The following is a 27,353-nucleotide window of genomic DNA, read 5'->3' on the forward strand; positions in this document are numbered from 1 at the left end:
AGATGTAAATGTTGGCGGCTGATATTACTGTAAACTGTAGGCAGCAACTTAATATCAATGTGAACTTATATCTTGTTCAAAGGTTTACCACAAACATACACACAATGTAATAGCAAAAGTTATAAATTAGAGCAAGTAAGTTTACCAAGTTTACGGAGTCCATTAAAATAAGTCAACAATAATCTATCAAATAGTAAATCACTCTTTTCCACATTATCAAAATAAGGTAGCTTTATAAGTGCACTCATTTCATTAGAACATTTTAATTGATTTTTAAAATATAAATATTAAAACTGTTTTAGCTCACTAAGAAATGTACAGTTTTTCATACTTAGTATGTTTTCTTCTGACTCTATCCATTTAAATGTCCCTATATGGAGATAAGCATAGTTTTGAAAGTCAAACTAGCTAGTTAATCATTTAAGACTTTTAACATTAGTAATGAATGACTAGAGAACTTACATATTTCTAACTAATTTAAAAATACAGCTAGGTTAAAAAAATTCACATTTTGTCCTTAAAGGCCTACTTCACTCTAACAAATCTACAACAATTGTGGCTTATTTCTTGTATACATGCAGCAGTACAGAATAAAGGCTTGCACAGACTCCTGAGTCCACTACCTGCTAGCTGTGTAATCATGAACAAGTTCCTTAGCATCAATGATCTCATCCTTAATAGGAATAGGAACATGTTCCTCAAAATATTATCCTAAAAATCAAGTAAGACGAAGTCATGTTAAGTAGTCAGCACAGTACCTGTTTTTTTTTTTCTATAGTGAGTAATGAAAAATAACCAAGGATAAATCATTTTAAAGTCTATTCCAAACAAGCTATTTCTATTTTCTAAACATTAGACGAGGATGCTTAAATGCCATTCAGAAATTCATTTTATTTTAACTGGTGAATATAGTGTGTTAAACTGGTATTTTTTAAAGATGATACTCAGGAACCTGTACTAACATTTGGCTGTTGTCCATTTTCTTCAGTTATCAAAATCACATTAAGACCAGATACTCAAAAGACTTCAGGGTTTAATAAAGTAGAATTCATTTAATACATTTCTATCGGGCAATTATTATGTCTGATTTAGACAACGGAGATGCAGCATAACAAAAAACAGAAAAGAAACAAAAAACTCAAAAATACTATATTCTCACAAGTATATACATCCAAACTGTGAGAACACATTTTGTTTATCAAAGTGAAACAAAGAGATTATTGGCACATACTAAAAGCCACGAGCAAATACAAGAATAAAAGGGCAATAAACATTCCAGAGGCCTTAAGTATTGACCTCAGGGAGCTACCTTTCATTCAGGGGCCACCTACTGCAATGGCTTAATCTAATTAAGATTTAACTGAGGTCTACAATTTTAAGCTGCTCTTAAAATTTTGTATTTAACTGATGCATGCAGTCTGAATATGTAAAGCAATGAAATCCCTTTACAGCTTGAGCATGATGTTTATATTCTTTCTCCCTCTGATTTTTACTAATTCAGATAAGGAGGATATTGGTAAATTGGTAATTTAATCCTAAGTACATACATATTTAACTTGCTTTTATAACCACAGTGCATTTGCTGATCAGATGACTTGTCAAGAAAAAAATTTGCATGTCCTTTAATATTAGATACATATCTATTTTTCCATGGAGACAAATGGCTTGACAAACCATTAATATAAATGTTCTTTACTTGTTGTGTACATTGAACACTTCATAGAGCATATGGATCAAAATCAAATAAAAGAATGATTAATAAATACTTTATCAGAAAGTTCATTACCACAACTTACTTAAAAGCCAATTTTATACAGAAGAAATATTAGATGACTTGAAGTTTGCAGAGCATAATATAAATAATATATATGAAAAATACACTTAATTTCAAGTGACCTCCTTGAAAATAAATTAGTATATTTTGTTTACTACAATGGTCCTAATACCTTTTACATAACAGAAAAGGAAATGGAAATTAACCAAAATGTAGCACATGTCAGAAGATAAAAGAAACCTCATTCCCTTTATTCCTCAATTCTTGGAAGGTAAAACCATTATGTTCTGCTTTTTTCAATATTAAGTGTGTGGGCAGTGAGTCATCAGTGAGGAGTCCTTTTATGCACTGAATGTTCTAAAATATGAATGGCCCGTGTTGCCCACCGGGCTGCTGTCTGGGAAGCGGTCGCCTTGATGAAGAGCACACTGAGCTTGAAAGGCAGGATCCTGGTTTCTAGCGCTGATGTTATGCATTCAATTTGAGAAACTAGTCGTTAATCTTGGTCCGTTCAATCATTGGAGCCTAAGTCTCTTAATGTGTGAAATAAAAACACTGAGATTGATTTTACCAAGAAAACAGGGTCGTATAGCAGTTACTAAAATGGATTTTAATCAAAATGTCTGAGTGGGTCTGCCTATTCTGGAACTGCCGCAAGTGTGACCTGGAACAAGATAACTCTAAGCCTCAAACTGTTCAACCGAATAACGGAATAAACTAAATGTGAAAAGAAAAGTGACTTAGATAATACACGCAAAAAAAAACTTCATATCAGGCTGAAAACCCAAAAGTAGTCAATGTTATTATTATTTTTTTTTATTTTTTTTTTATTTTTTTATTTTTCGCTTAAAGTATAACAAAGGGTATTACATAAGTGTCCTTTTTTCCCCCCCACCCTTGACAAACCCCTACCCTCCCTTACCCTCCAGTGTCTTATGTACATTAGTTATGCTTATATGCATGCATACAAGTCCTTCGGTTGATCTCTTACTCCCCTCCCTCCTGCCCCCCAACTCTCTCTGGCCTTCCCACTGCAGTTTGACAATCAGTTTGAGGCAGCTCTGCCTCTGTATCTATTATTGTTCAAAAGTTTGTAATGGTCTTTATTATCCATGAATGAGTGAGATCATGTGGTATTTTTCCTTCATTGACTGGCTTGTTTCACTTAGCATAATGCTCTCCAGTTCCATCCATGATGTTGCAAATGGTAGGAGTTCCTTCTTTTTAACAGCAGCATAGTATTCCATCGTGTAGATGTACCACAGTTTTCTAATCCATTCATCTACTGATGGGCACTTAGGCTGTTTCCAGATCTTAGCTATGGTGAATTGTGCTGCTATGAACATCTGGGTGCATATATCCTTTCTGATTGGTGTTTCTGGTTTCTTGGGATATATTCCTAGAAGTGGGATCACAGGGTCAAATGGGAGTTCCATTTCCAATTTTTTGAGGAACCTCCATACTGCCTTCCATAGTGGCTGCACCAGTCTGCATTCCCACCAGCAGTGCACAAGTGTTCCTTTTTCTCCACATCCTCTCCAGCACTTGTCGTTTGTTGATTTGTTGATGATGGCCATTCTGACAGGTGTGAGATGGTACCTCATTGTTGTTTTGATTTGCATCTCTCGGATGATTAGTGACTTTGAGCATGTTTTCATATGTCTCTTGGCTTTCTGAATGTCCTCTTTTGAAAGGTGTCTATTTAGATCCTTTGCCCATTTTTTGATTGGATTGTTTATCTTCTTTTTGTTAAGTTGTATGAGTTCCCTATAAATTTTGGAGATTAAGCCCTTATCAGATATGACGTTGGCAAATATGTTTTCCCACGAGGTGGGTTTTCTTGTTGTTTTGTTGATGGTTTCTTTTGCTGTGCAGAAGCTTTTTATTTTGATGTAGACCCATTTGTTCAGTTTCTCTTTAGTTTCAACTGCCCTAGGAGCTGTATCAGTGAAGAAATTGTTTTGGCATATGTCTGAGATTTTGTTGCCTTTGTATTCTTCTAGAATTTTTATGGTTTCCTGTCGTACATTTAAGTCCTTTATCCATTTTGAGTTTATTCTTGTGTATGGTGTAAGTTGGTGGTCTAGTTTCATTTTCTTGCATATGTCTGTCCAATTTTCCCAACACCATTTATTGAAGAGACTATCTTGGCTCCATTGTATGTTCATGCCTCCTTTGTCAAAAATTAATTGAGCATATTGGTTCGGGCTAATTTCTGGACTCTCTATTCTATTCCACTGATCTATATGTCTGTTCTTGTGCCAGTACCAGGCAGTTTTGAGAACAGTGGCTTTGTAATACAGCTTGATATCTGGCATTGAGATCCCACCTACTTTGTTCTTTCTCAGGATCGTTGCAGCTATTCGGGGTCTTTTTTTATTCCAGATGAATTTTTGGAGAGTTCGTTCTAGATCTTTGAAGAAGGCCATTGGTATTTTAATGGGAAGTGCGTTGAATGTATAGATTGCTTTGGGTAGTATGGACATTTTAATGATGTTGATTCTACCAATCCAAGAACATGGTATGTTCTTCCATCTGTTTATGTCTTCCTCTATCTCTTTTTTCAACGTCCTGTAGTTTTCTGAGTAGAGGTCTTTAACCTCTTTAGTTAAGTTTATTCCTAGGTATCTTAATTTTTTTGGTGCGATGGTAAATGGGATTGTTTTTCTGATCTCCCTTTCTGAAAGTTCACTATTGGTGTATAGAAATGCCTCAGATTTCTTGGGGTTAATTTTGTATCCTGCTACATTGCCAAATTCATGTATTAAGTCTAGTAGCTTTTTGATGGAGTCTCTAGGGTTTTGTATGTATAATATCATGTCATCTGCAAATAAGGACAGTTTTACTTCCTCTTTTCCAATTTGGATGCCTTTTATTTCTTCTTCTTGCCTAATTGCAATGGCTAATACTTCCAGTACTATGTTGAACAGGAGTGGTGAGAGTGGGCATCCCTGTCTTGTTCCTGTTCTTAGGGGAAATGGTGTTAGTTTTTGTCCATTGAGTATGATGTTGGCTGTGGGCCTGTCATATATGGCTTTTATTATGTTGAGGTATGATCCTTCTATTCCCACCTTTCTGAGAGTTTTTATCAAAAATGGGTGTTGGATTTTGTCGAATGCTTTTTCTGCATCAATTGATATGACCATGTGGTTTTTTCTTTCAATTTGTTTATGTGATGTATCACATTTATTGATTTACGGATGTTGTACCATCCTTGCATCTCTGGGATAAATCCTACTTGGTCATGGTGTATGATCCTTCTGATGTACTGCTGGATCCGATTTGCTAAGATTTTGTTGAGGATTTTGGCATCTATGTTCATGAGGGATATTGGCCTGTAATTCTCTTTCATTGTGATGTCTTTACCTGGTTTTGGTATTAGGGTGATGCTGGCTTCATAGAATGAGCTTGGAAGCGTTCCTTCCTCTTGAATTTTTTGTAGTAGTCTGAGGAGGGTAGGTTTTAGTTCTTCCTTGAATGTTTGGTAGAACTCCCCTGTGAAGCCGTCTGGCCCTGGGCTTTTGTTTGCTGGAAGCTTTCTGATGACTGCTTCAATTTCTTCCATAGTTATTGGCCTATTGAGGTTTTTAGATTCTTCCTGATTGAGTTTTGGAATGTTGTATTTTTCTAGGAATTTGTCCATTTCCTCCAGGTTGTCTAGTTTGTTGGAGTAGAGTTGCCCGTAGTATTATTTAACAATCATTTGTATTTCTGTGGGGTCTGTTGTTATTTCGCCTCTATCATTTCTGATTTGGTTTATTTGGGACCTCTCTCTTTGCTTCTTGGTGAGCTTGGCTAGGGGTTTGTCAATCTTGTTTATCCTTTCAAAGAACCAGCTCTTGGTTTCATTGATTTTCTGTATTGTTTTTTTGGTCTCTATTTCATTGATTTCTGCTCTAATCTTTATTATCTCCTTCCTTCTGCTCACTCTGGGGTTTTCTTGTTGCTCTCTTTCTAATTCTTTGAGTTGTAGAGTTAGATGATTGACTACCATTTTTTCTTGTTTTTTGAGATAGGCCTGTAGAGCTATAAACTTTCCTCTCAGGACTGCTTTCATTGTGTCCCAGAGGTTTTGGATTGTTGTGTTTTCATTGTCATTAGTGTCCAGGATGTTTTTAATTTCTTCTTTGATGTCATCGGTAACCCAATCAATATTTAATAACATGCTATTCAGCTTCCAAGTGTTTGAGTATTTTGGGTTGTTTTTATTGTAGTTTATTTCTAACATTATGCCATCGTGGTCTGCGAAGAAGCTTTTTATGATTTCAATCTTCTTGAATTTGTGGAGACTTTGCTTGTGACCCAATATGTGGTCTATTTTTGAATATGTCCCATGAGCACCTGAGAGGAATGTATATTCCGCAGCTGTGGGGTGAAGTGTTCTGAAGATGTCAATTAAGTCCATCTGATCTAGTGAGTCATTTAGGATTGCTGTTTCTTTGCTGAGTTTTTGTCTAGCGGATTTATCCAGTGATGTCAGTGGTGTATTAAAGTCCCCTACTATGATTGTATTGTTGTCGATCTCTCCCCTGATATCTTCCAGAAGTTTTCTTGTGTATGTGGGTGCTCCTGCATTGGGTGCATATATGTTTACCAGGGTTATATCTTCTTGTTGTATTGATCCCTTTAGTATTATGAAGTGACCTTCCTTATCTCTGGTTATGGCCTTCACTTTGAGATGTATTTTGTCAGATATAAGTATTGCTACCCCAGCTTTCTTTTCCTTTCCATTTGCGTGAAAGATATTTTTCCATCCCTTCACTTTCAGTCTGTGTGAGTCCCTTCTAATGAGGTGGGTCTCTTGTAGACAGCAGATGTATGGGTCATGTTTTTTTATCCATTCAGCCACTCGATGTCTTTTGGTTGGAGCATTTAGTCCATTTACATTTAAAGTTATTATTGAAAGGTACTTGTTTGTAGCCATTTCTTTTTGTGTGTGTGTGTGTGGCTGTTTTCTTTCTGAGCTTGATATTTCTTCTTTTTACACCAGTCCCTTTAGCATTTCTTGCATGGCTGGCTTGGTGGTGATAAACTCCCTTAGCCCTTTTTTGTCTGTGAAGCTTCTTATTTCCCCTTCAATTTTGAATGATAGCCTTGCTGGATAGAGTATTCTTGGATTCAGTCCTTTGCTTTGCATCACTTTGTAGATTTCCATCCATTCTTTTCTGGCCTGATGTGTTTCTGTTGAGAAATCATTTGATAATCTAATGGGAGATCCCTTGTATGTTACTTTCCGTCTCTCTCTTGCAGCCTGTAAGATTCTCTCTTTATCCTGAACATTTGCCATGGTAATTATGATGTGTCTTGGTGTGGGTCTTTTCGGGTTCACCTTGTTTGGGACTCTCTGGGCTTGTGTGACTTTTTTCTTCCCCACCTCAGGGAAGTTTTCTGATATTATTTCTTCGAATAGGTTTTCTAATCCATGTTCATCTTTCTGTTGTTCTGGCACCCCTATTATTCGTATGTTGTTTCGTTTCATGTTGTCCCAAAGCTCCCTTAGGCTCTCCTCCTGTCTTTTAATTTTTTTCTACATTTGCCGTACAGTTTGAGTGTGTTTTGCTTCCTTGTCTTCTAATTCACTAATTCGGTCCTCCGCTTCTCCCAGTCTACTGTTGATACTTTCAATGGGAGTTTTTTATTGAAGCTATGTCACTCTTCATTTCTTCTTGGGACTTACTTAAGTTATTAATTTTTTCATCTGTTTCTTCTAGCTTCTTGCATAAGTAGTTGAGTTTTTCATCTGTTTCTTCTTGCTTCTTGAACATCTGGTGCATGTACTCTAGGAACCTTATTCTGAATTCTTTCTCCGTCATGTTGCATATCTCTGTCTCACTTAGCTGCTTTTCTGGCGAGTCCTCCTTTTCTTTCCTTTGGGGGTTTCTTTGCCTACCCATGTTTGATCTCGCTGACATATGTAGATGTTGAGATGTTCAGTGGCTGCTCCCTGGGTGGCAGGGGCTCCTTGGGTTGTGGTTGCTGCTCAGACGGTTGCGGTAGCAGCTGCTTTCCAGTTGGCAGCAGCTCCTCTGGTGGGTGTTGTTCACAGCTGTGTTGGCTCTTCTGGCTGGTGGGGGGAGGCTTCACGTACAGCTGCTGTTCCACAGACAGAGGGTGTGGTGATCAGGAGGCTGTGGTGATCAGGAGGCTGCGGTGATCAGGGGGCTGCTGTTGCTTGGATCTGCTGCGTTGATTTAAAGGCACAAAATACAACAGAGCAAGGCACAACGTACCAGGCACTGAACACAAGTATATTCACAATATTAATAACCCCAAATAAAGGTGACCACCCGAATTAAGAGAATTAGGGGATAAGGGAGAAAGAAGAGAAGAAGATAAAAGAGAGAACAGAAAAGAAAAATAAGAAAAAAACAAGCAAAAAAGGAGTGCAAAAATAGAATTGGGAAAAAAGAGGGGGGAAAAAAAGAGAGCGAAAAAAGAGAATGAAGTAGAAGCGGGGAAGAGACTATTGGTATGAGGAGCAAACTCCAATAGAACTGCCACTAATCTCAACAAATTCCAGCAACAGATCCCTGGAGATGAATGCAAACTACAAACCACCAATAATATCCAGAGGGGTAAGGGAAAACAGAAGCACAAAAATAACCGGGGTGGGGTGGGGGAGGGAAGGGAAAAACCAGCAGAAAAAAAAAAAAAAGAAAGAAAAAGAAAAAGAAAAACAACCTCACAACCAGTCCTAAAAAAGAAGAAAAAACACAAAACAAAACAAACAAACAAATACAAAAAAAAAAAAAAAAAAAGCCCAATATATTCAACAATCAAGAAAACAATAGAGAGAAAAAAATGTTTGGAAAGTGAAGAAGGATAAAGAATAGGTGTATAAGGATTTAGAGCAGTAGATTGGAAATAGGATATATAAGTAGGGTGGAATTAGACAGGGGGTAAAAAGAGGGAATTGGGAAAGTCTGGAGCAGGAATAGGGTAAGAGAAACAGGACACCAAAAGGGGAAAAGTAAGGAAGAGGGTTTTAGCAAAGAGGTGAAATTGAGATCGGGAAAATTAATGCTAAAGGAACGATGAAAATAGAATGGAGAACACTAATCCCAAAGGAAATAAAGAGAAAATAAAATGGCACTTTAAAAAATGGTAAAATGGTAGCAGTAATAATACTGGTTAAAAATAAAAATGTGGTAATTGAAAGGGTAAAATCAGGTGATGGAAAAAGAAGAAAAAGAGAAAAAAATTTGGTTTCTTAGTAAAAAGGTGAAAAAATTAAAAAGAAAAAGAAAAAATTTGCAGTAGTGATGGTCTTTCGGTTCTTCTACTCTTCAGCCTGGTTCGCCTTAGTCCTGCCAGGTATTTAGGAGAGTGTTGAATTTGCCTGCATTACACTGTTCCTCCGTGTTGTAAATCACAGTCCTGATTTTAAAGCAGGCCGTATTTGTGATCCAGTCTGCCTTAATTTGTATTCCCCTAAGAGTCAGCTTGTGGCTCAGCCTCTGGGTGGCAGTGTTTTTGGGTTGGCCTCTGAGGCTATACAGCTTCTCTATCCTTTTTTAATCCTTACCCTGCTCTGTGTTGTTGGTGGGACTGAAAATCCCTCTATAGGCCAGACCCTGGTAACTCCCAGGGACTAATCAGCTTGTTTTAATCCTTTATCTCATACAGGGTGGAATCTGGGTGTGGCTGTGCTCCTTGCCTGGGGGGCTGGGGGGAGGAATTCCACCCTCTGGAGGAATGGCTGCCCCAGTCCTGGGCCCAGGGGGGTCTCAGCACTCAATTCGCTGCCACCTCCTCCGGCTCCCCCTCTTTCCTCAGCCTCTCCCCAGATTCCCCTCGTCTGCACCTTCACCCTCTCTTCAGCACAGGTGAGTGTCTGTATCCGAACTGTCCTATGAGCAGGGTTCAGTGAAAACAAAGAAACAGAGAAACGCTGGCCGGCCGCGGAAACGCTCCTCTCTTACCAGTCTGGGAAACGCTCCTCTCTTACCAGCACTGCATGGTCTGGGAAACGCTCCTCTCTTATGGGCACTGCATGGTCTGATCAGTTCCTCAGGATGCCCCCTTTAGTCTCAGTTCTCCGCAATCACAAAATCCAAATCTCAAATCTCCTGGCGCCAGCAAACCCGCGGAACTCCTTACCCTGGTCAGGGTCTGTGTCTGTCCCAAGAGACGCGGCTGTCTGCCATGCGGTCTCCCTCCGACCCTCTGGGCTCAGGTCTGGCAAACTTTCCTGCCCAGATCCCTGGTTTTTAACCTTTCCAGGGGAGGTCTGCCCTTCCCGGCTGCAAACCGTCTCACCAGCTGAGTAAATTTGCCAATTCGGGGTGGGTGTTATTAGTTTCAGCTGCTTACTCCGTTTGCTCCGGGACAAGACCTGGGACGCGTCTGCCTATATCGCCGCCATCTTTCTAGATTCCCAATGTTATTATTATTATTAGTCACTTGACTCATAGATAAGCATAATGTCCTCTGGTTTATGACCATCGTTAACCAAGAATCTTCTATATGCCTGAGTTAAATTCTCCTGCCAGTGAATAATTGTTTTTAAACTTCTTATTCAAGTCCCTTACATACCAAACTAATATTAACATGATCATCCAAGGAGCAAAAGCAAGATATAAACAACCAACCCGTTTGATAAACCTTAATAAAGACTGTTGTAGTTAAAGGGGCTTTCAAGTAAAATCAAATAGTACCATAAGCAGAGTACAACATGTTGTTCAGTGAGAATATGAATATATATCTATACATATATATATATATATATATATATATCTATACATATATATGTATATATATATACACACATATACATATATATATATATATATATATCAGGAAATAACTCTTTTGAAGACAATGATATATAGGATTCAAATTAGTTCTTATTTCTTCCTTATTCACTGACAAAATATATACTGGCATCTATTTGCTTTGGTATAAGTTTCTTAAATAAATAAAAAGTGTGCTTAAGCCAATCCTAGAAAGATGTAAGTGATCTTGATCATTTTAAAAGCTGTAAAATATTTTAAAATTATTTCTGACACCAAGAAAATGGCAAACGAATAAAACAAGGATTAGATATTGTGGGTGTTACGTAAATGACAATTTGTCTTAGTCCAAGATCAAATCCACTGTCCAGGAAAGGATTCATTTGAATTGTGTTTTTAATAAAGACCCAATTGATTGGTTCCATCTTAAGCAGTATTAAAGCATCATACAGTGGGAAGATCCTAGGATGCCTTTAAGTATTTCTATTAATTTTAACACTAAATAAGACAACATATCTCAACAGTTCAAATGAATCCTTTCCTGGGCAGTAGTATTCCCAGAAAGAAACTTAAAAGGAGAGAATAGAGATGATTTTATTTTAGTGTTCTGGGTACCTTAGTGCAGAAAGCAGACTCGAAACTAAAGTGTCATTATTCCATCTTTTCCTCCCATTCCACCCAGTAAGCCCACTTCTAGGAATATAACCCAAGAAATCAGAAACACCAATCAGAAAGGGCTTATGCACCTCTATGTTCATAGCAGCACAATTTACCACAGTTAAGATTTGGAAACAGCCTAAGTCCCCACCAGCAGATGATTAAAAAAATGTGGTACATCTACACAATAGAATACTATGCTGCTATAAAAAAAGGAACTCTTATCATTTGAACAGCATGGATGGACCTACAGAGCATTATGCTAAGTGAAATAAGGCAGTCAGAGAAAGATAAATATCACATGATCTCACTCATTTGTGGAATATAATGAACAACACATACTGATGAACAAAAATAGATTCAGAGACAAAGAAACACTGAATAGACCATCCAACCTCAGAGGGAAGGCTGGTGGGGTGGTGGTAAGAGATCAACCAAAGGACTTCTATGCATGCATATTAGCATTACCAATGGACACAGACACTGGGGCGGTGGGGGCTTGTCCTGGGGAGCGGGAGTGGCGGCGGGGGGATCAATTGGGGAAAAAGGAGACATAGGTAATACTTTAAACAATAAAGAAACAAAACTAGAATAAACATATTTCAGAGCCAAGTGAAAGTGCTCCAAAGAATCAAAGCTGGATTAGATTTAAGCCAAAAACTAAAGTAGTATGGATTATAACTCCAAGTATGAAATATGTGTGTGTGTGTGTGTGTGTGTGTGTGTGTGTATATATACACACACATATATATATAGACATATATACACATATATATACATACATACACACACACACACACACACACACACACACTGATAAAACAAACCAAACCAAAAAAAGAGTGGAGAAGGCTTCTGTTGAGCTGATGGCAAAAGGAGGTATCCTGGGTCACACTGCTCCTGAACAAAACAAGTGGAAATACCAAGGTACTTGTCACTCTGACATTCTAATAAAAGATTCCTCTATTTCTTGTTAGTCATACATTTCCAGCCCTTTCCTTACGGGGCTTTTCCTTCATCAACCTGCATCAACTCCTCAGAGTCGGCACTATTCCTTGCTAGGCCTCTACACCAGTGGCAGAAGTGACAAGATACCAGACAACAGCTGGGCCAGGCCTTCTGGGTTTGCCTGAAAGAAGAGATATAAATAGGTATTACCTACATCTACGCGGCAAAGACTGCCACTGTGTTTGATTTCCCAGAGGCTATATGTACCTCATGCTTGAAATTCCTAAATACTTCATTAAATATTTGGCTTGAACAAGAAAATGATTACAGTACACATGACACAGGTCTTCGTGAAAACACTGATAAATCGGATCGCTTGCCACTCAGGATATTTTGTCTGTCAGCTGTCAGCAATAAGACCCTGAAATGTGGAGTGAGGTACCCTTACCTACCCCAGCCATACTCTTCAATTTGACTTATCCCACTCGAGCATTAAAAGGTGGACCACTCAAAAATGGGGTGTTTGTTTAAAAAACAACAACAGATTCTTAGACTCCATCTTTGGAGATTCTCATACAATAGGTCTGTGGTAGGACCAGAAATTGACCCTGTTTAGAGCTGAAAGCCATTTCTACCTACCTACATTTTACAAGAGGCTGTATGGGGAGAGGGAACGAGTAATTCTTTAACAGCTGTCAGAAAGGCTACATATTCAGAGAAAAATATATTTCTAGTAAGAAGTGTTTTTAACAATAAAAGAATTGTTCCATATTCAGAGAAAGCATCTTACTAGCAAACCTTAAAAAAAACAAACTCACAAAAAAACCCCCGATGACTTCCTATTCCAAGTGTAGTAGCTTAGAGCTCCATGGCTGCAAGCCTATGAATAGTGCTGCCTGCAAATTGGGCTCAAACAACAGAAGAAAGTACAAGATGCTATCAGCAGGGACAGCAGCTGGCATCACAGCATATGTTTGAGAACTCCAATTTCAACGCTCCTGTCCAGTACGGGGCGGTTCTGTAGAATACTGCAAGACCCATGGTGAAGTTCCAGAGGCAGACGCTGAGCTATTGGGAATGCGAGACCCAAACGGCTGGGAGCCCCTGACCAGGGACATGGAGCAGGGCAGTGTTTGCACAGCGTGGCTCCAGCCGAGTAGGTATGCTTTGTCTTATTCAAGCCCTTCTCCCCAAAGTGTTGTCAGTCCTGATCATAAAGTGGAGAGATCTCTCCCATGAGCTTTACCTGAGTTACAGTGGCTGTAGGACTGGTGGTCCATGTATTTTAAGCGGGGGGGGGGGGGGGGGGGGGGGTTAACAACAAAATAGACAACATCAAAACCTCCCATCAGTACTACAGAAATCTTAAGCAGAATTCGCTGAAATAGTTCAATATAGTTGTCCCCACCTAAAAGCCCAGTGAGAACAGAGTGCGGGCTAGAACACTTGTAGGGTACCAGAAAACAACCTCAAGGCCCAGACACTAGTCACAGACACCATTTGAAGAAGCACAAAAGTGATAATATGGCGAATGAGAGAGCTTCTCGTGCCGACTGCACCTTCAAAATGCTAAGAGAATAAAAATATGACAACATAGACTAAGTTTCTTCCAAGTCTACAGCAAACATTTAAAAGGTCCCATGCTTCACCTTCAAGGTAATTTAGTAATATTTTGTTGACAACAGATTTCTAGACTTATTATCGATTTTGTTATAGTCAGTAACAAAGGAAAACTTGAAACGTGTTGTATAATTGCTCTCAACAGAATTTTATTTTGTAACTAAAGTAATAATATCAAAATGAAAAGCTGTTTGTTATATTCTACAACATTTTAACATCCAACTGAATAGGTTTTAATGTGAGAGATACTGAATATGTAAATCTATAATGCTTTAAAGCTTTGCTGTCACATCAGGTATATATAAAAAGGATAATATAATCAAAATGTATGAGGGTTTTTTCCCTCTTTTAATTTCCAGAAAGAAAAAAATAATCAAGGAAGATTAATATTCTGTCATTATTATAAATGTAAATCCAAAATGCAAGAACAATGACAACAAAAAACTAATGCAGCGTAAAAGTTATATCATTCTGTTACAAATAAAATCACTCATTTCATATCACCCAATTTTTGCATCTATAACTTGTCTAGAAATACATTAGGAGCATAATTTCTTTGTGCCCTAATCCAGCTTTGCCAATATTTGAATTATTTCCTCTGGAAAGCCATTTACCTCTGTAATTCATGTGCCTGGTACAGATAGTTTTTGTTATTTATAGGACTATTAGGTGATAAAAAGATCTTATCATGCAAACTCTATGAAATGCATTGACACTAAAAATAAACAAGAACCGCTCTGTTTCTTTCGAAGCTTAGTCTCTAACATTTTTCTTCCTTTTTTGTTATAGCTATAAAAATGGAAGTTCACATTGCCAATTCTCAGTAAATGCTTTGGTAATTCTGTATATGTAGGCATATTCACATAGATGACAAATACCCTAGGTGGCCAGGCCATTATTTCTTCATAATAAACCTTTTAGCATATGCTAGATTATCTTCTGATCATTATGTGTACTTTGTACTTATTCAAATCATTGACATTGAAAGTTGAGCACAATATTGCTGAGTCTGAGTCCCATTGCACCACACTGGACTGTCTGCTACAACAGTGTTTCCAGTCCAGTTCTTCAGACAGCTTTAGTTTACATCCTTAACACTTCCCTTATATTGTGCTAAAAATGACACTTTCTCTAAAGTTCACCAAATGCCACTGCTTTGCAAGCCCACAATCATGCACTTCCCCCGCATGTCCAGACCACTGCATCCTGAAGAGCAGTGTGGAAATTCACTGCCTCTAAGTCTCTGACATCTGATCAGAGGCTTCATCCTGACATCCGATGTGAAATGTAGTGCAATGGCACGATAAATGTAACCTGTCCCAGAAATAAAAATGACACTGATCAGGATTCAGATATTAGACCCATGTAGCACAGCTGACAGTACCATGGCTTTGCAGGCCTTGAGAATGGGTTTAACTAATGATGGATGTTACTGGTTGAACCTGCTAATCTTCCAAATATGACATTAAGTTCTTGGGGTAATTTTCTACTTCTTTCAGCTTACTATTTCAAGGCTACAAATGAACAACATTCATCATTGTATTTCATCAGTATACCACCGATGTGAATCCAGGTATATGAGAACTATTTTATATGTAATAGGCTGATACACAACTTCTGGTTCTACTATAACAGCTTTATAACCCAAACACAGCTGTCATCTTCAACAAAAGCACCGCGCTCCAATGGTTGAGGACTCTGGCTCCAAGCCAGGCCTCTGGGGTTGAATTCTAGCTGTGTGGAAGTGGGCACATCACTTAACCAATGGCTCAGTTTCCTCATGTGTGAGATCAGGCTGTTATAACAATACAGAGCTTTTAGAAAGGCATGCCATGAAGTAAGCCTTCAGTAAGTGTTAGCTTTATTGGTATTCTTATATTTATTTCTTCCACAAATATTCATTGAACATCTAATGTGAGACGTTACCTTTCTAGACCCTTGAAATAAAATAGTGAACAAAGCAAATATCTCTGGCGTGTGTGTGTGTGTGTGTGTGTGTGTGTGTGTGTGTGTGTGGAGTGAGGGCAGAGAGAAAAAAATAAATAATGAATATATGAATATATAATATATATATAAATAATGTAAAATAAATTGTACACTAAGGACATTAGGTAGACACACTGATTTTGTGGGGAGTACAGACAAGGCAGTGGGAATAAGGACCAACACAAAGTTCTTAAGGTAGAAATGTGTTCAGCAAACAGTAAGTATTCACCAATACGTTGGTGAAGACTTAGATTTCACTGAGTCACATGAGAAACCATAATAGGAAGGTTCTGAGCAGAAGAGTAGCATGATCTATGTTGAGAATAGACTATGGTGGAGCAAGGATAGAAGCAAAAAGAGGTTACTACAATAATCTAGACAGTGTTGGTAGTTTGAAGTATGTTCATGGCAGGTGGCAAGAAGTTATTGAATCCTGGGTATATTGTGAAGGAAGAACAGTATTTTTTGTTTCCTGTGTGTTTTATGCAAAAGGACATTAACTTTATAGGTAACAGAATTTGTAGTAAAAATTTAGGTAAGGTCCAAATTCATAGTAAATATATATTGCAGTATTTATACTACTACAAATCCAGAACACTTACATTCAATTGGGGATACATGAGTTTAAATAAAATCTGCATAATCAGTTACATTTAGGTTTATTAAAGAAAGGAGGTCACCATAAAGTAGCATGTACTTTAATTATAAAGAAAATATCTTACCTCATTTGTCTGTGAAAGTTCTATTATCTCTTTACATTTTCTCCTTTGGAAGATTCATACTTTTATAGTCAACAGCTCTTCTGTACCAAAGACCTATTCCCAACCAGGGGCATGTTTTCACATCTTATAGGGTAACTACTACTTGCATATTTCTACTGAAATATCCTACACGAATGGCACTAACACTATAAAATCAAATTATTTTAAATGTCAATATTCTCCATAACAACCTTTGTCAGGCTTCCATGCTTCTGTCAATAACACAACCGTTCTTCTAATGATCTAAGTTTCCACTTGGAAATCCCTGCCTATTCTAGCTAAATCTTCTAAAAGCTCTTGTCAGTCTGCTGCTCACAAACCTTTGAAAATTTAAAATTGCCTCTAGGCCAGTCAAATCCCTTGGCAATATAAGTCAAATGCCTTTGAATCAATCAGTCCAACAACCAATAAATAAATCCAACAAATATCTATTTGGTACTTAAGAATAGGAGATGCTGCACTCCATACAATGAGAAAAACAGGAAATATAAAACATGGTGTTTCTGCTCAATAAGAAACAGCATATGTGCATGAAAAGCTATCTAATCACAAAGGCCAAATACAAGGAGGCCACTATGGTGAATGCCCCAGATTTAGTAGACCAAGATTTGAGTCTGTGCTGGAGTTGCCTCCTTTGTAAAATACTACTACGATCCTTTTTATTGAAAAGTGCTATAGAATTAAACATAATTAATAGGTACTAAATTGCATGATATTTAATAAAGGCTATAATGTTGGCTATGAATTTAGCTATGTGTTCAAGGGAAATAAAAAAGGTGAAGTTACTGTAGGCTGAAATAGAAGGAAGAGACTCCAAAGATGGTTACTTGTAAATAGGATACTTCAATGGATTTTGTAGGGCCCTGCTGTTGTACTTGAGCCTTGGTTGTTTTGGGCATGTCAGTAGGCGGAACTGACATCAGGCTGACTGGCTGTGAGGGATGGGTGTGTCTATAGGAGAAAGCTGTTAGTGGGGCTAATCCTACTGGAGTTACCTTAGCAGGGCTCTGGTGGCAGTGAGTTCACCCTTCAGGTGTATTATTTGTGGAGTTGGTTGAGTGGTGCTCTGGTCTGAAGCCAGCCACCAAGTGTGTTGGTTCTGGAGACTCTTGGGAGGGGTTCCAGTGCAGGCTCTCAATTGTGCCCAGCTAGGGGCCACCTATTGGGAACTACCAAGTGATGCCACTTGTGCTGGTCTTGGAGGTGCTCGGGAGAGACCATGCTCCCACTAGTGTCGGACTTGATATCCACCAGCTGCGAGTTTGACATGCTTGCTTTAGTGGGACCCACATTATTAACTGAGGCCAACTGCTTCTTGAGCTGTGTTTATGATTGTTTATTTGTAGTTATGTTCAGGCTAACACTGGTCACAGCTTAGGTCAGGTCAGATGGCCACCTGATGGGAACTACAATGCGAACTGAGACTGGTTGCCCCTTGTGCTGGGCTTAGGGCCACTTAGGAAGATGTACAGCGCCCACTGAAGCCAACCCCTGGTAGTCTGAGGTTTGTGGACCTATAAGGTATTAGAGAAAAGTCCACAGCGTGAACTGAGGCAGGGGAGTCCTGGAAAACGCTCAGGCCAGGCCAGCTGGTTGGGTGAGGTGGATTCTCAGGGAATCACCAGAGTTGGGTGAACACTGTTAGCTAGGTTAATGATTTGATGCCCATCTGCAGCTGAGGGCTGGGTGAGATAAGGGCTCAACAAAAAAGCAATGGTGCCTATCCCCGGAGAGAGCCATCCCGACCCCTGCTCCTCCAGCTTTCACCCTGATGCCAGTAAATTCAGTTCCTTGCTGTGCGTCCCTGGTGATCTTAAGCTGCTGCTCCCGCCCTGGAGCCCAGAGTGAGTGAGTGAGTATGTGAAAGAATCTGGCTCAGCCTCTCAAGAGAAATGCGTGGGAATCCAGTAGTTCTTGTCCCACTCGGATGCAATCTCTGCTGGTTTTCACAGCCTGTAGTTATGGCGTCTCCTCTTCCCAGCACTAGTGCCTGGGGATGGGGTGAGGACTCCTGGCTCCTTAGATGAGACCCCCACCTCCCAGATATCTTTCCAGATTCTTAATTGCCACACGTGGGTGTGGGGCCAGCTGTTCCCATCTGTGCCCCTCCTACCAGTCTCATGGCGTTCTTTATATCCTTGGTTATAAGACTTCTCTTCAGCTAGACTCCATGATAGTTGTTCCATAATTCAGTTGAAATTTTGATGTGGTCGTGGGAGGAGGCAAGCACAGCATTTACTTACTCCACTATCTTTACTGGAAGTCTGCCTAATTATTATTCGATTATCAAGTTATGAAATATTTATCTTTGTATTAGTATCTATCTTGTATTACAGACCACATTTTAATATAAGTTGGCTATACTATAAAAACACTGATAATAGTGTTATCTTTTCTCCACTCTTGCAAACATAATTTTAGGATAAAGGTTTCTTCTATTGACATTTAAAATGCTTTTTAAGTATTCACATTATGACTTTGACATCTGTTTGATAAGTGCAAAATCATAAGGAAAGTTTGAACTGAAGGGTACTTTCTTAATTAGTTTAAGAATTACTATTTTAATACCTAATTGAAAAGACTTTGTTAGATTATACATTATAGAAAATCTTTGTTCTATTTCCTGGGAAAGCACTTCAAATAGAATATTGTTAGGAGAGATAATATTTTCTTCTTTTCATTGCTTCCTATTGGTAAAAATAAATACAAAGAGCCCTGGCCAGTGTGGCTCAGTTGAGTGGACATTGTCCCATGCACCAGGAGGTTGCTGATTAGATTCTCAGTCAAGAGCACATGCCCTGGTTGTGGGCTCGATCCCGGGTAGGTGGCGGGCAGGAGGCAGCCAATCTATGCTGTGCTCTCACATCAATGTTTCTCTCTCTTAAAAATCAATAAACTATTTTAAAATAAATACAAAGAATAGTTCTACTAGGCTCTAAAATGAAAATAAGCACCAGATATATAAAGATAGCATAAATATATGCCTTAATAGCCATTCATTATTCAAAGGAGCACTATACTAGATTGGAGTACTGAGACAATAAAAGGAACAGTGACTGTATCTAGATTACAATCTAGTTCAATTAGGTACAAAACAAAACTGTTTCTCTTAGACTCTGTTGAAATCTGAGAGAGATTCAACCAGGCACAATATGAGCATCTTAAAAAACTGTATTTAACTAGCATCTAAAAATCTGAATTTACAACATATAAGAAAACAAGTAATAGAAAATGGATGCCTTGAATTTGATCTCTGTTGAGTCACAGCACAAAGATTCAAGCTTTATGAGCAGGAAGGGGAATATGGAATTTTACCTGATTATAAATAAGGCTTTGAGCATGAGGCAATAGATGACGCCATAAAACTAATTCTGTGTCTAAGAAATGTGCTAACTGAACAGCCCCACCTGCCATCCCCACTGGCGGGAGCAGTACGTAGGGATTCAGGAGGGCCCTCTTCTCATCCATAACATAGTCACGCTCAGGGACAGAATGCAGTCTGCTGAGAAAGTTTTATCAGAACAAGCTGTCAATACGTAAGCAAGAGTCATTTTAAAAGTAGTTTGGTAGCTCTATCCTATTATAAAAATTGGTTACATAAAGATTTTATTCAGTGTGTATGTTAATTAACACATATAGCATTATTGTTAGGTAATCAAATCCTATTTAACAAACATGTTCATCCGGATTTCTAAAAGTGGGGAATCAACAAGCAAGAATCTCAGCAGGTCTTCCCTGGCCCAGGGTCTAAATTAAACAGTAACAAGATGGCCTCTGTGCGGCCTCCTTTGCGTAGCTGTTTCAGCTTCTAGAAAGGCCTTGTAGAGCCAAGTTTCCTGACCTCTCCCTGCTAAGCGCTAACTACCCAAGGACATGGGCTTATTTCAGAAAATAGGGAATCCAAAAGCTCTCTGTTATCTGAGCTTCCACTGGCAACATTTTTCTAATCTTGTTTTGGAAACCACTAACTCTTTGAGGAGGGATTACTTCAGAAATACCACTAGCTTTTCTGTGTTAACCTGAAGTGTGGTTTTTACTTGTGGGAACACATGACAAATACTCTCTTCCCCCATTCACTTTCAGACAGAACAGCTATGAAGCAAAGAGCAGGTGTTCATTTCTAAGCTACAACAGAATGACAATTCTTGGACAATACAATTCCAAGACATTTGCACATAATTCTGGTGGTTTTAACTCCCCTCTGTGGACCACAGTTGTCTGTCATTTTCAAGTGTGTCTAGTAATGCTGAAACCAAATGAACCTCAGGTTTAACAGTCTGATGTAGCTACTGGAAAAGCTAAGAGAAAGTTAGCTTTGTCTGTGTTACTGTTATTTATTTGTTTATTTGAGCAATATAAATTACCTAGAAATAAAGGTCATACTTCTGCCCCTCCCTGTTCAGAACACATCTGGAGGGCAGTATGCAAACTTGAGCACTAGCAGATACACCCGGGCACACTGACTCACTGCAGAGCAGGACAGAGAACAGTGACCAGGCTGGGGGAGTTATAGATCTGCCTGTGACAGCAGGTGAAGGAACTGGAAATAGGTTGCCTAGAAAAGAGTCCAGAATGATAACCCGCCTCAAATGTTTGTGCAGCTGACCTGTGGATCTTAGAAGGCATCACTCTAGGAGACTAGGGGGGAGGGAGAGATTACTAGCATTATGCATTTCCAAGGAACAGTTTTCAACTCAATACAAGAAACATCTTCCCTATAAATAAAGCTAAAACTAGCTGGCTCATGAGGAAAAACAGTTCTCATCTAAATTGTTTAATAAGAGGCTCAACAACTATTATTTACTGTAGATGTTGGAAAAGGGTTTCTAACTCAACTAGAGGATTCTGGCTTTGATAACTTCTAGAGTCTCCTCCAACTAGAAGATCTATGAAAAGTCTCTAAAGAATAAATGCCAAAGTTCAAAAATGAGCCCCATCCGGACCTGAAAACAGAATCTCTTTTTTTTCACTCCACACACAGTGTTGTTTCCTTATATAATGGCTGTTTCATTCTTACCCCATTGCTATTACCTCGGTTGCAGACTTAATAACTTGAAATTCATCAACAACCTTTTAACTTATCTCTGAGAACTGAGACCATCTGTGTCAACATGCCTTAATAGTTTCTTCAAGAAATCTTCGCTTGGTAAAGATAAGATTGTAAAGCAAAAAAATAAAAAAATAACCTTACTGTTTGCTTCCAGAAATTCTTACAGATCAATTTATCAGAGACAGTCCACACACCTGCAACAAACAGCTTACTTTAAGATTCTTGCCTCACCATGTCCAGGAATCCTAAGCTATTCTGATAAATATATCTAACTGCCTGTCTTAAAAAGCCCACCTTTAAACCATTTAAGTCCAGATCCCAAGAGCCTATATATACCCATCTCCTTCTTTTTCCTACTTCTGAGAAACTGCAAAGCCTTTCCTCCTGCAGTGAATTCTAGTGCACTTAGCTTTGCTTGACTAACAGGTTGTCTGGTGACACGGGAGAGTTCAGCATCTCCACGCACCAACGTCTACACTGAACCACGGTCTACCCTCTCCACCCCCCAAATACCTACTTACCTACTGCAACAATAACTTCCTTCCTAAAACATTACTTGTAATATACTGTTCTCTGGCTTAACATTTTCAGTAGTAAAACATATTCACATTTTACAAATCATCTTCAATCTCAAAAACACTGTTAGGTAAAGGTATCCAGACACATACTATCATTCCTTTTTCAAACACAGGAAAATTAACCTATGGTGACAGAAATCTGAACAGTGGCTACCTTGATGGAGAGGAATGTAAATGGAAAAGGGCCTGAAGAGACCCCCAGGGGGATACAAATATTACACTGTTTGTACATTTTACTTCCATAAAAATTTTTAATTTATTTTTTTATTGTTGACACTATTGCAGATGTCTCTCATCACCCCCCCTTTGCCCATGTCCACCCAGCCCTCTTCCCCCCGCCTCCACCGCCTTAGTTAAAAGTCAATTTAAGACTTCTGACTCTGAACAGATGTTAAGCACTGCCCAAACCCTGGAGGTTACACATAAAACAAACATGAGATTCTGTAAGGTAGAGAGAAAGCACACAGGTTGGGCATCTTAGGAACCAAGGAACAATGATTCTCTGCATTTTTTTGCACTTCATATGTCCTGGACTGGATGATATTGGAGAAACCAGTATGCCACAAACATCAACGGGAACAGATTTTTTAAAAACTCCAACAAAGGCCTGCTCTTTCTGGACAAAGGATCATTACAAGGGAAAAAAACAAACAAAACACTTTTAGGCAAACATTCTCTCAGGTCACTCTTTTTCATATGATCCCACAATTTCCTACTCATATGATTGAGAGAAAATTTCCAAAAGGGCTTCAAGGCCCTTCATAATCCAGCACCAAGTTTTCTTCATGGCCTCAATTCAACACCCACAGGCACGAGTCATGTCAAATGACTTTCTGTCCAACCTGTCCTCTCTATCTTGAATATACTTTCCACTTGTCCTCTAAGTGGTAGACTATTAGTTTTTCCTACAAACTCACCCTGAGAAAAAGTCTTTCATTCCTCCTTACTCTGTGCTCACATACTTGGTTTTTGTTTTTTTTTTATCATGATTACAGCTCTTGTTATGCTGATAAGAAGTGAACTGCATATTTATATCTCTACTAAAGTATGAAATTCATGGATGCAAGAATTAAGCCCAGAATATTGGCATAATGCCAGCGCAACACAGAGTGAAAGGTGCACAACTGTTATTCACTGAATTGAACAGAATTGATTTGAAATGTAAATACTGCTGGTGGTGTAGCATGATGAACTTCATTTTTTCTGAGTCAGTGCCTCTGGTTTCCTATACTCAGATTATTTGATTTGGGTGGATTTGGATAACTGGATCTCACCGGTGAGGCTGACTACTGTTTAGGACAGGTATATGCAATCTCTACAACTAATAATAGCTTACATTCAAATATATGCTGTAAGTAGATTGCAATGTTAGAATATCCTTAATGTTGACCCTAATCCTGCTTATAAAGAATGAGCTAGCAAGATGTTTTATATGGGTTTTTGCTGTTTAACTTTTTTTTTTAACACAGAATATCTTTCCATTTATTTACATCTTACACAATTTTTTTATCAGTGTTTACAATTTTTAGTATACAGGTCTTTCACCTTCTTGGTGAAAGTCAAAATTTAGAGATCTGTAAATGGGAAAGTTAAAAAATATAGCTGCCCTAATACCATGTTTTACAAAGAACTGTGGGTGGGATCGCTAGCACAATGGCTGATTGGAATCAAGTAGGTACAACATCCTCAAAGTTTTCTGAGAATTTTATTGGCATTAATAATCACCACTCTGGACTGAAAAAGACTGCCACTGATCTAGGCTTAAATCAATCCTTGAACTGTCAATCATCTGCAGACAGAAAGTGGACTTAGGAAGCTGCTCAGGCCTGAAAGACAGCATACACTTCTACACCAATTTTTCAGATGTGCTCACAAGGAATCACGAGAAAATGAAGAATCTCCCAGAGGGCCACAGGGAACTATGGTCAAGGGGCTACTGGCAGGTAGCAGAGCCAGGCCTTTGCGAGTCATGCTCTCCGACACGAAGGGAGACTGCCTTCACAGTGTGGGCTCTATGGATCAGTCCACCATCGGCTGCATGTCTTTCATTATCCCCTTGCTTCTGTGACATTTGTTGTAAGGACAACCATTTGGTCAAAAATATTTTAAACTTCTATTACAACTCTAAGTGCTTTTTACTTAACATCAAATTAGCTTTTTCCAGTGCCTTTGTTATGACCTAATAGAAAGGCTGTTCTCTTTGTGACCTGCACTAACTCTAATAAACCGCAAAGTATTTCAGTGGCTCGTCCCTCTTGTCCAAACTCTTATGGGAGGAAAAATGGCATGCACTATCAAGATCTAAAATTCATTAGGAGCCGAAACCGGTTTGGCTCAGTGGATGGAGCATCGGCCTGCGGACTGAAGGGTCCCGGGTTCAATTCCGGTCAAGGGCATGTACCTGGGTTGCGGGCACATCCCCAGTGGGGGATGTGCAGGAGGCAGCTGATCGATGTTTCTTTTTTTTTTTTTTTTAAATATATTTTATTGATTTTTTTTTACAGAGAGGAAGGGAGAGAGATAGAGAGTTAGAAACATCGATGAGAGAGAAACATCGATCAGCTGCCTCCTGCACATCTCCCACTGGGGATGTGCCTGCAACCCAGGTACATGCCCTTGACCGGAATCGAACCTGGGACCTTTCAGTCCGCAGGCCGACGTTCTATCCACTGAGCCAAACCGGTTTCGGCTGATCGATGTTTCTAACTATCTTTCTCCCTTCCTCTCTGTAAAAAATCAATAAAATATATTTTTAAAAAAAATTCATTAGGAAATTCAACCATAATTAACATAGCAGTAAACTTCATTCTGCCTTTAGGCTGTTTTCTGGAGCATAATAAAGTGTTTGTGTATTTTTCCAGTTGTATTGAGATATGATTGATATATAACATTGTATAAGTTTAATATGTACAACCTGTTGATTTGATATGTTGAAAATTGATTAACACTATAGTCCAGTGTTAATTACCACCATCCAGTCACATAATTACCAGTTCTTTTTTTGCAGTAAGTACATTTAAGATCTACTCTTATACATTTTCCAGCATATAGTTTATAGATCTTATATCTGGAAGTCATTACCCTTTGACCGATATCTTCCCATTTTCCCTACCCACAACCTCTGATAACCATCACTCTACTCTCTGTTTCTGTAAGTTTGTTCCTTTTTAATCCAACATATATGTTGTAGCATACTATCACAATGTATTTGTCTTTATCTGTCTGGCTTACTTAACTAAGCACAATGCCCTCAAGGTTCATTTAAGTTTCCAAAATGGCAGGATTTCCTTCTTTCCATGGATTAGCAATACTGATATATATCTACATATAAAACCACTTATTCATTGAGAGGCAGGTAGTTTGTTTCTATTTCTAGGCTGTTGTGAATAATAGTGCAATGAACATGGGAGTGGGGGTGAGATCCTGTTTTCAATTCCTTTGGATATAGACCCAGAATTAAGATATTTGCATCATATGGTTCTATCTTTAAGCTTTTCAGGAACCTCCATATTGTTTTCCATAGTGGCTGTACTAGTCTACATACTCAGCTATTTATTAAGAAGTCTTGCTCTCACTCCCATTTCAAAGGACAACTCTGGTGGTAAAGTAGCCTTGTTGGGCATTTCTTTTTTCTGCACTTGAATATATCCTCCCTCTTTCTTGGCTTGCAGGGTCTTTGCTGACACATTTGCTGATAGCCTGCTGGGGATTACCTTGTGTGAGACTTTGTTGTTGTTGTTGCTTTTAAAATCCTCTGTCTTTCGTTTTAGACATTTCATTATTACATGTCTTAAAAATGATCTTTCTTATTTAAATTCTGGGGTTACCTACTAGCTTCAGAACCTGGATATCCATATATCTCCCATGTTTAGGAAGTTTTCAGTATTTGCTTATATAAACTCTCTACCTCCTCTACTCCTCTCTTCTCCTTTTGGGATTCCAATGATCCATACATTATTTCTTTTGATGGTGATCCATAGGTTTTGCACGATTTCTTCCTTCCTATTTATTCTATTTTTATTTTGTTCCACTGATTGGGTAATTTCATTTAATCTGTTTGTAGCTCACTGATTTTTCTTTTTAGCCCAGTCTGCTGTGAAAGTTCTCTATTCGATTCTGTAGTTCAGCATATCTTATTCTTCAGCTCTGAATTCTTTCCAGAACAATAAAAAAATGGTTTTGTTGTGGGGCAATACCTGGTTCTCCATTCCCGTGGGGCCAGTTCTGCAGGTTTCCTATATTCCTTTGGTGGTGTCATTGTTTCTGATTCTGTGTGATTGCTGTAGAGATGTGTAGGTATGTCAGCACTTTAAGAAGCAGTCACCTCTTCCCAATTTCATGGGCTGACTTTGGTCAGGAAAGCCTTTCACCTGTGGGCGGGTGCACATGGAATCTGCTGTCACTGGAGTCTAGTGGTCCAGGGCACCAGGTGTGGGATATATGGTACCACTAGGTGGGAGGGAGGGGAATGATGTGTCTTCAGTTCAGGCCACAGGGTGTCCAGGCTTGCACCGTGCACTACAGTGCCCCAAACTGGCGGCCAGAATTGCTCCTGGGCCCCTCTGAGGGTGGGACAGACTTAGGCGGTTGGTGTCTGACCCGTGTGCAGCAGCAGAGGCCAGAGATGGCTGCAGGTGCAGTCCCAGGCTTCAGTGGAGTGGGAGGAACTCAGGCAGCTGGCATCAGCTCATGCAAATACCTATGGGATGAAAGCTGGCAAAACGTGCAAGGGGTCCATGGATCCCTGTGCTGGCTGTTGGCTTCCACAGTGATGAAACCGGATGTGTTTTCCCCAGAGCTGGTCTCTGTAAAAAGCAATCATTCCCACTGTGTGTCTAATAACAGCCCCCACTTTTTTTTCTTGATCCTGGCTGGCTCCGGACAGCTCAGCTTTGTTGGTCTCGGTGGAGGGAAATGGAAGCACCTGTCACAAGGTTCCTCGAAATGCTGGACAGAGGAAATCTTTCCAGCTGGGAGCTCTTCCAGGGCTGGGCAATACCCACAACGCGATGGGATAACACAGGCAAAATGAAGCCAAACTCCTTCTCTTTTTGTGAAATTCCTCTCAGGTTTGGTTTTTTGTTCCACTGTGTTGCTAAAACTTCCTAAGTGGACTCAGGACGTCTCCCAGAGCTGTTTATTTCTGTGGATAGCTATCTATCCAATCGCTGATCTTTGTGGGGGCCAGGGAGGCTGCGTTCTCTCATGCGACCATTTTTTGCAAATATAGAAATTTTAAAACTCACA

At 39.1% G+C, this 27,353-nt stretch overlaps 1 protein-coding gene across 2 annotated transcripts in view; it reads right to left on the minus strand.

The window, feature by feature from the left end:
• The window catches only part of TUSC3 (tumor suppressor candidate 3), a 109,587-nt gene that overhangs the window by 16,219 nt on the left and 66,015 nt on the right, over positions 1–27,353 (minus strand). The window lies entirely within an intron of this gene.

This window comes from Myotis yumanensis, unplaced genomic scaffold (genome assembly GCF_028538775.1).
Source record: "Myotis yumanensis isolate MYYU_CA2020_CCGP unplaced genomic scaffold, mMyoYum1.0.hap1 SCAF_3, whole genome shotgun sequence".
NCBI classification, from domain to species: Eukaryota; Metazoa; Chordata; class Mammalia; order Chiroptera; family Vespertilionidae; genus Myotis; species Myotis yumanensis.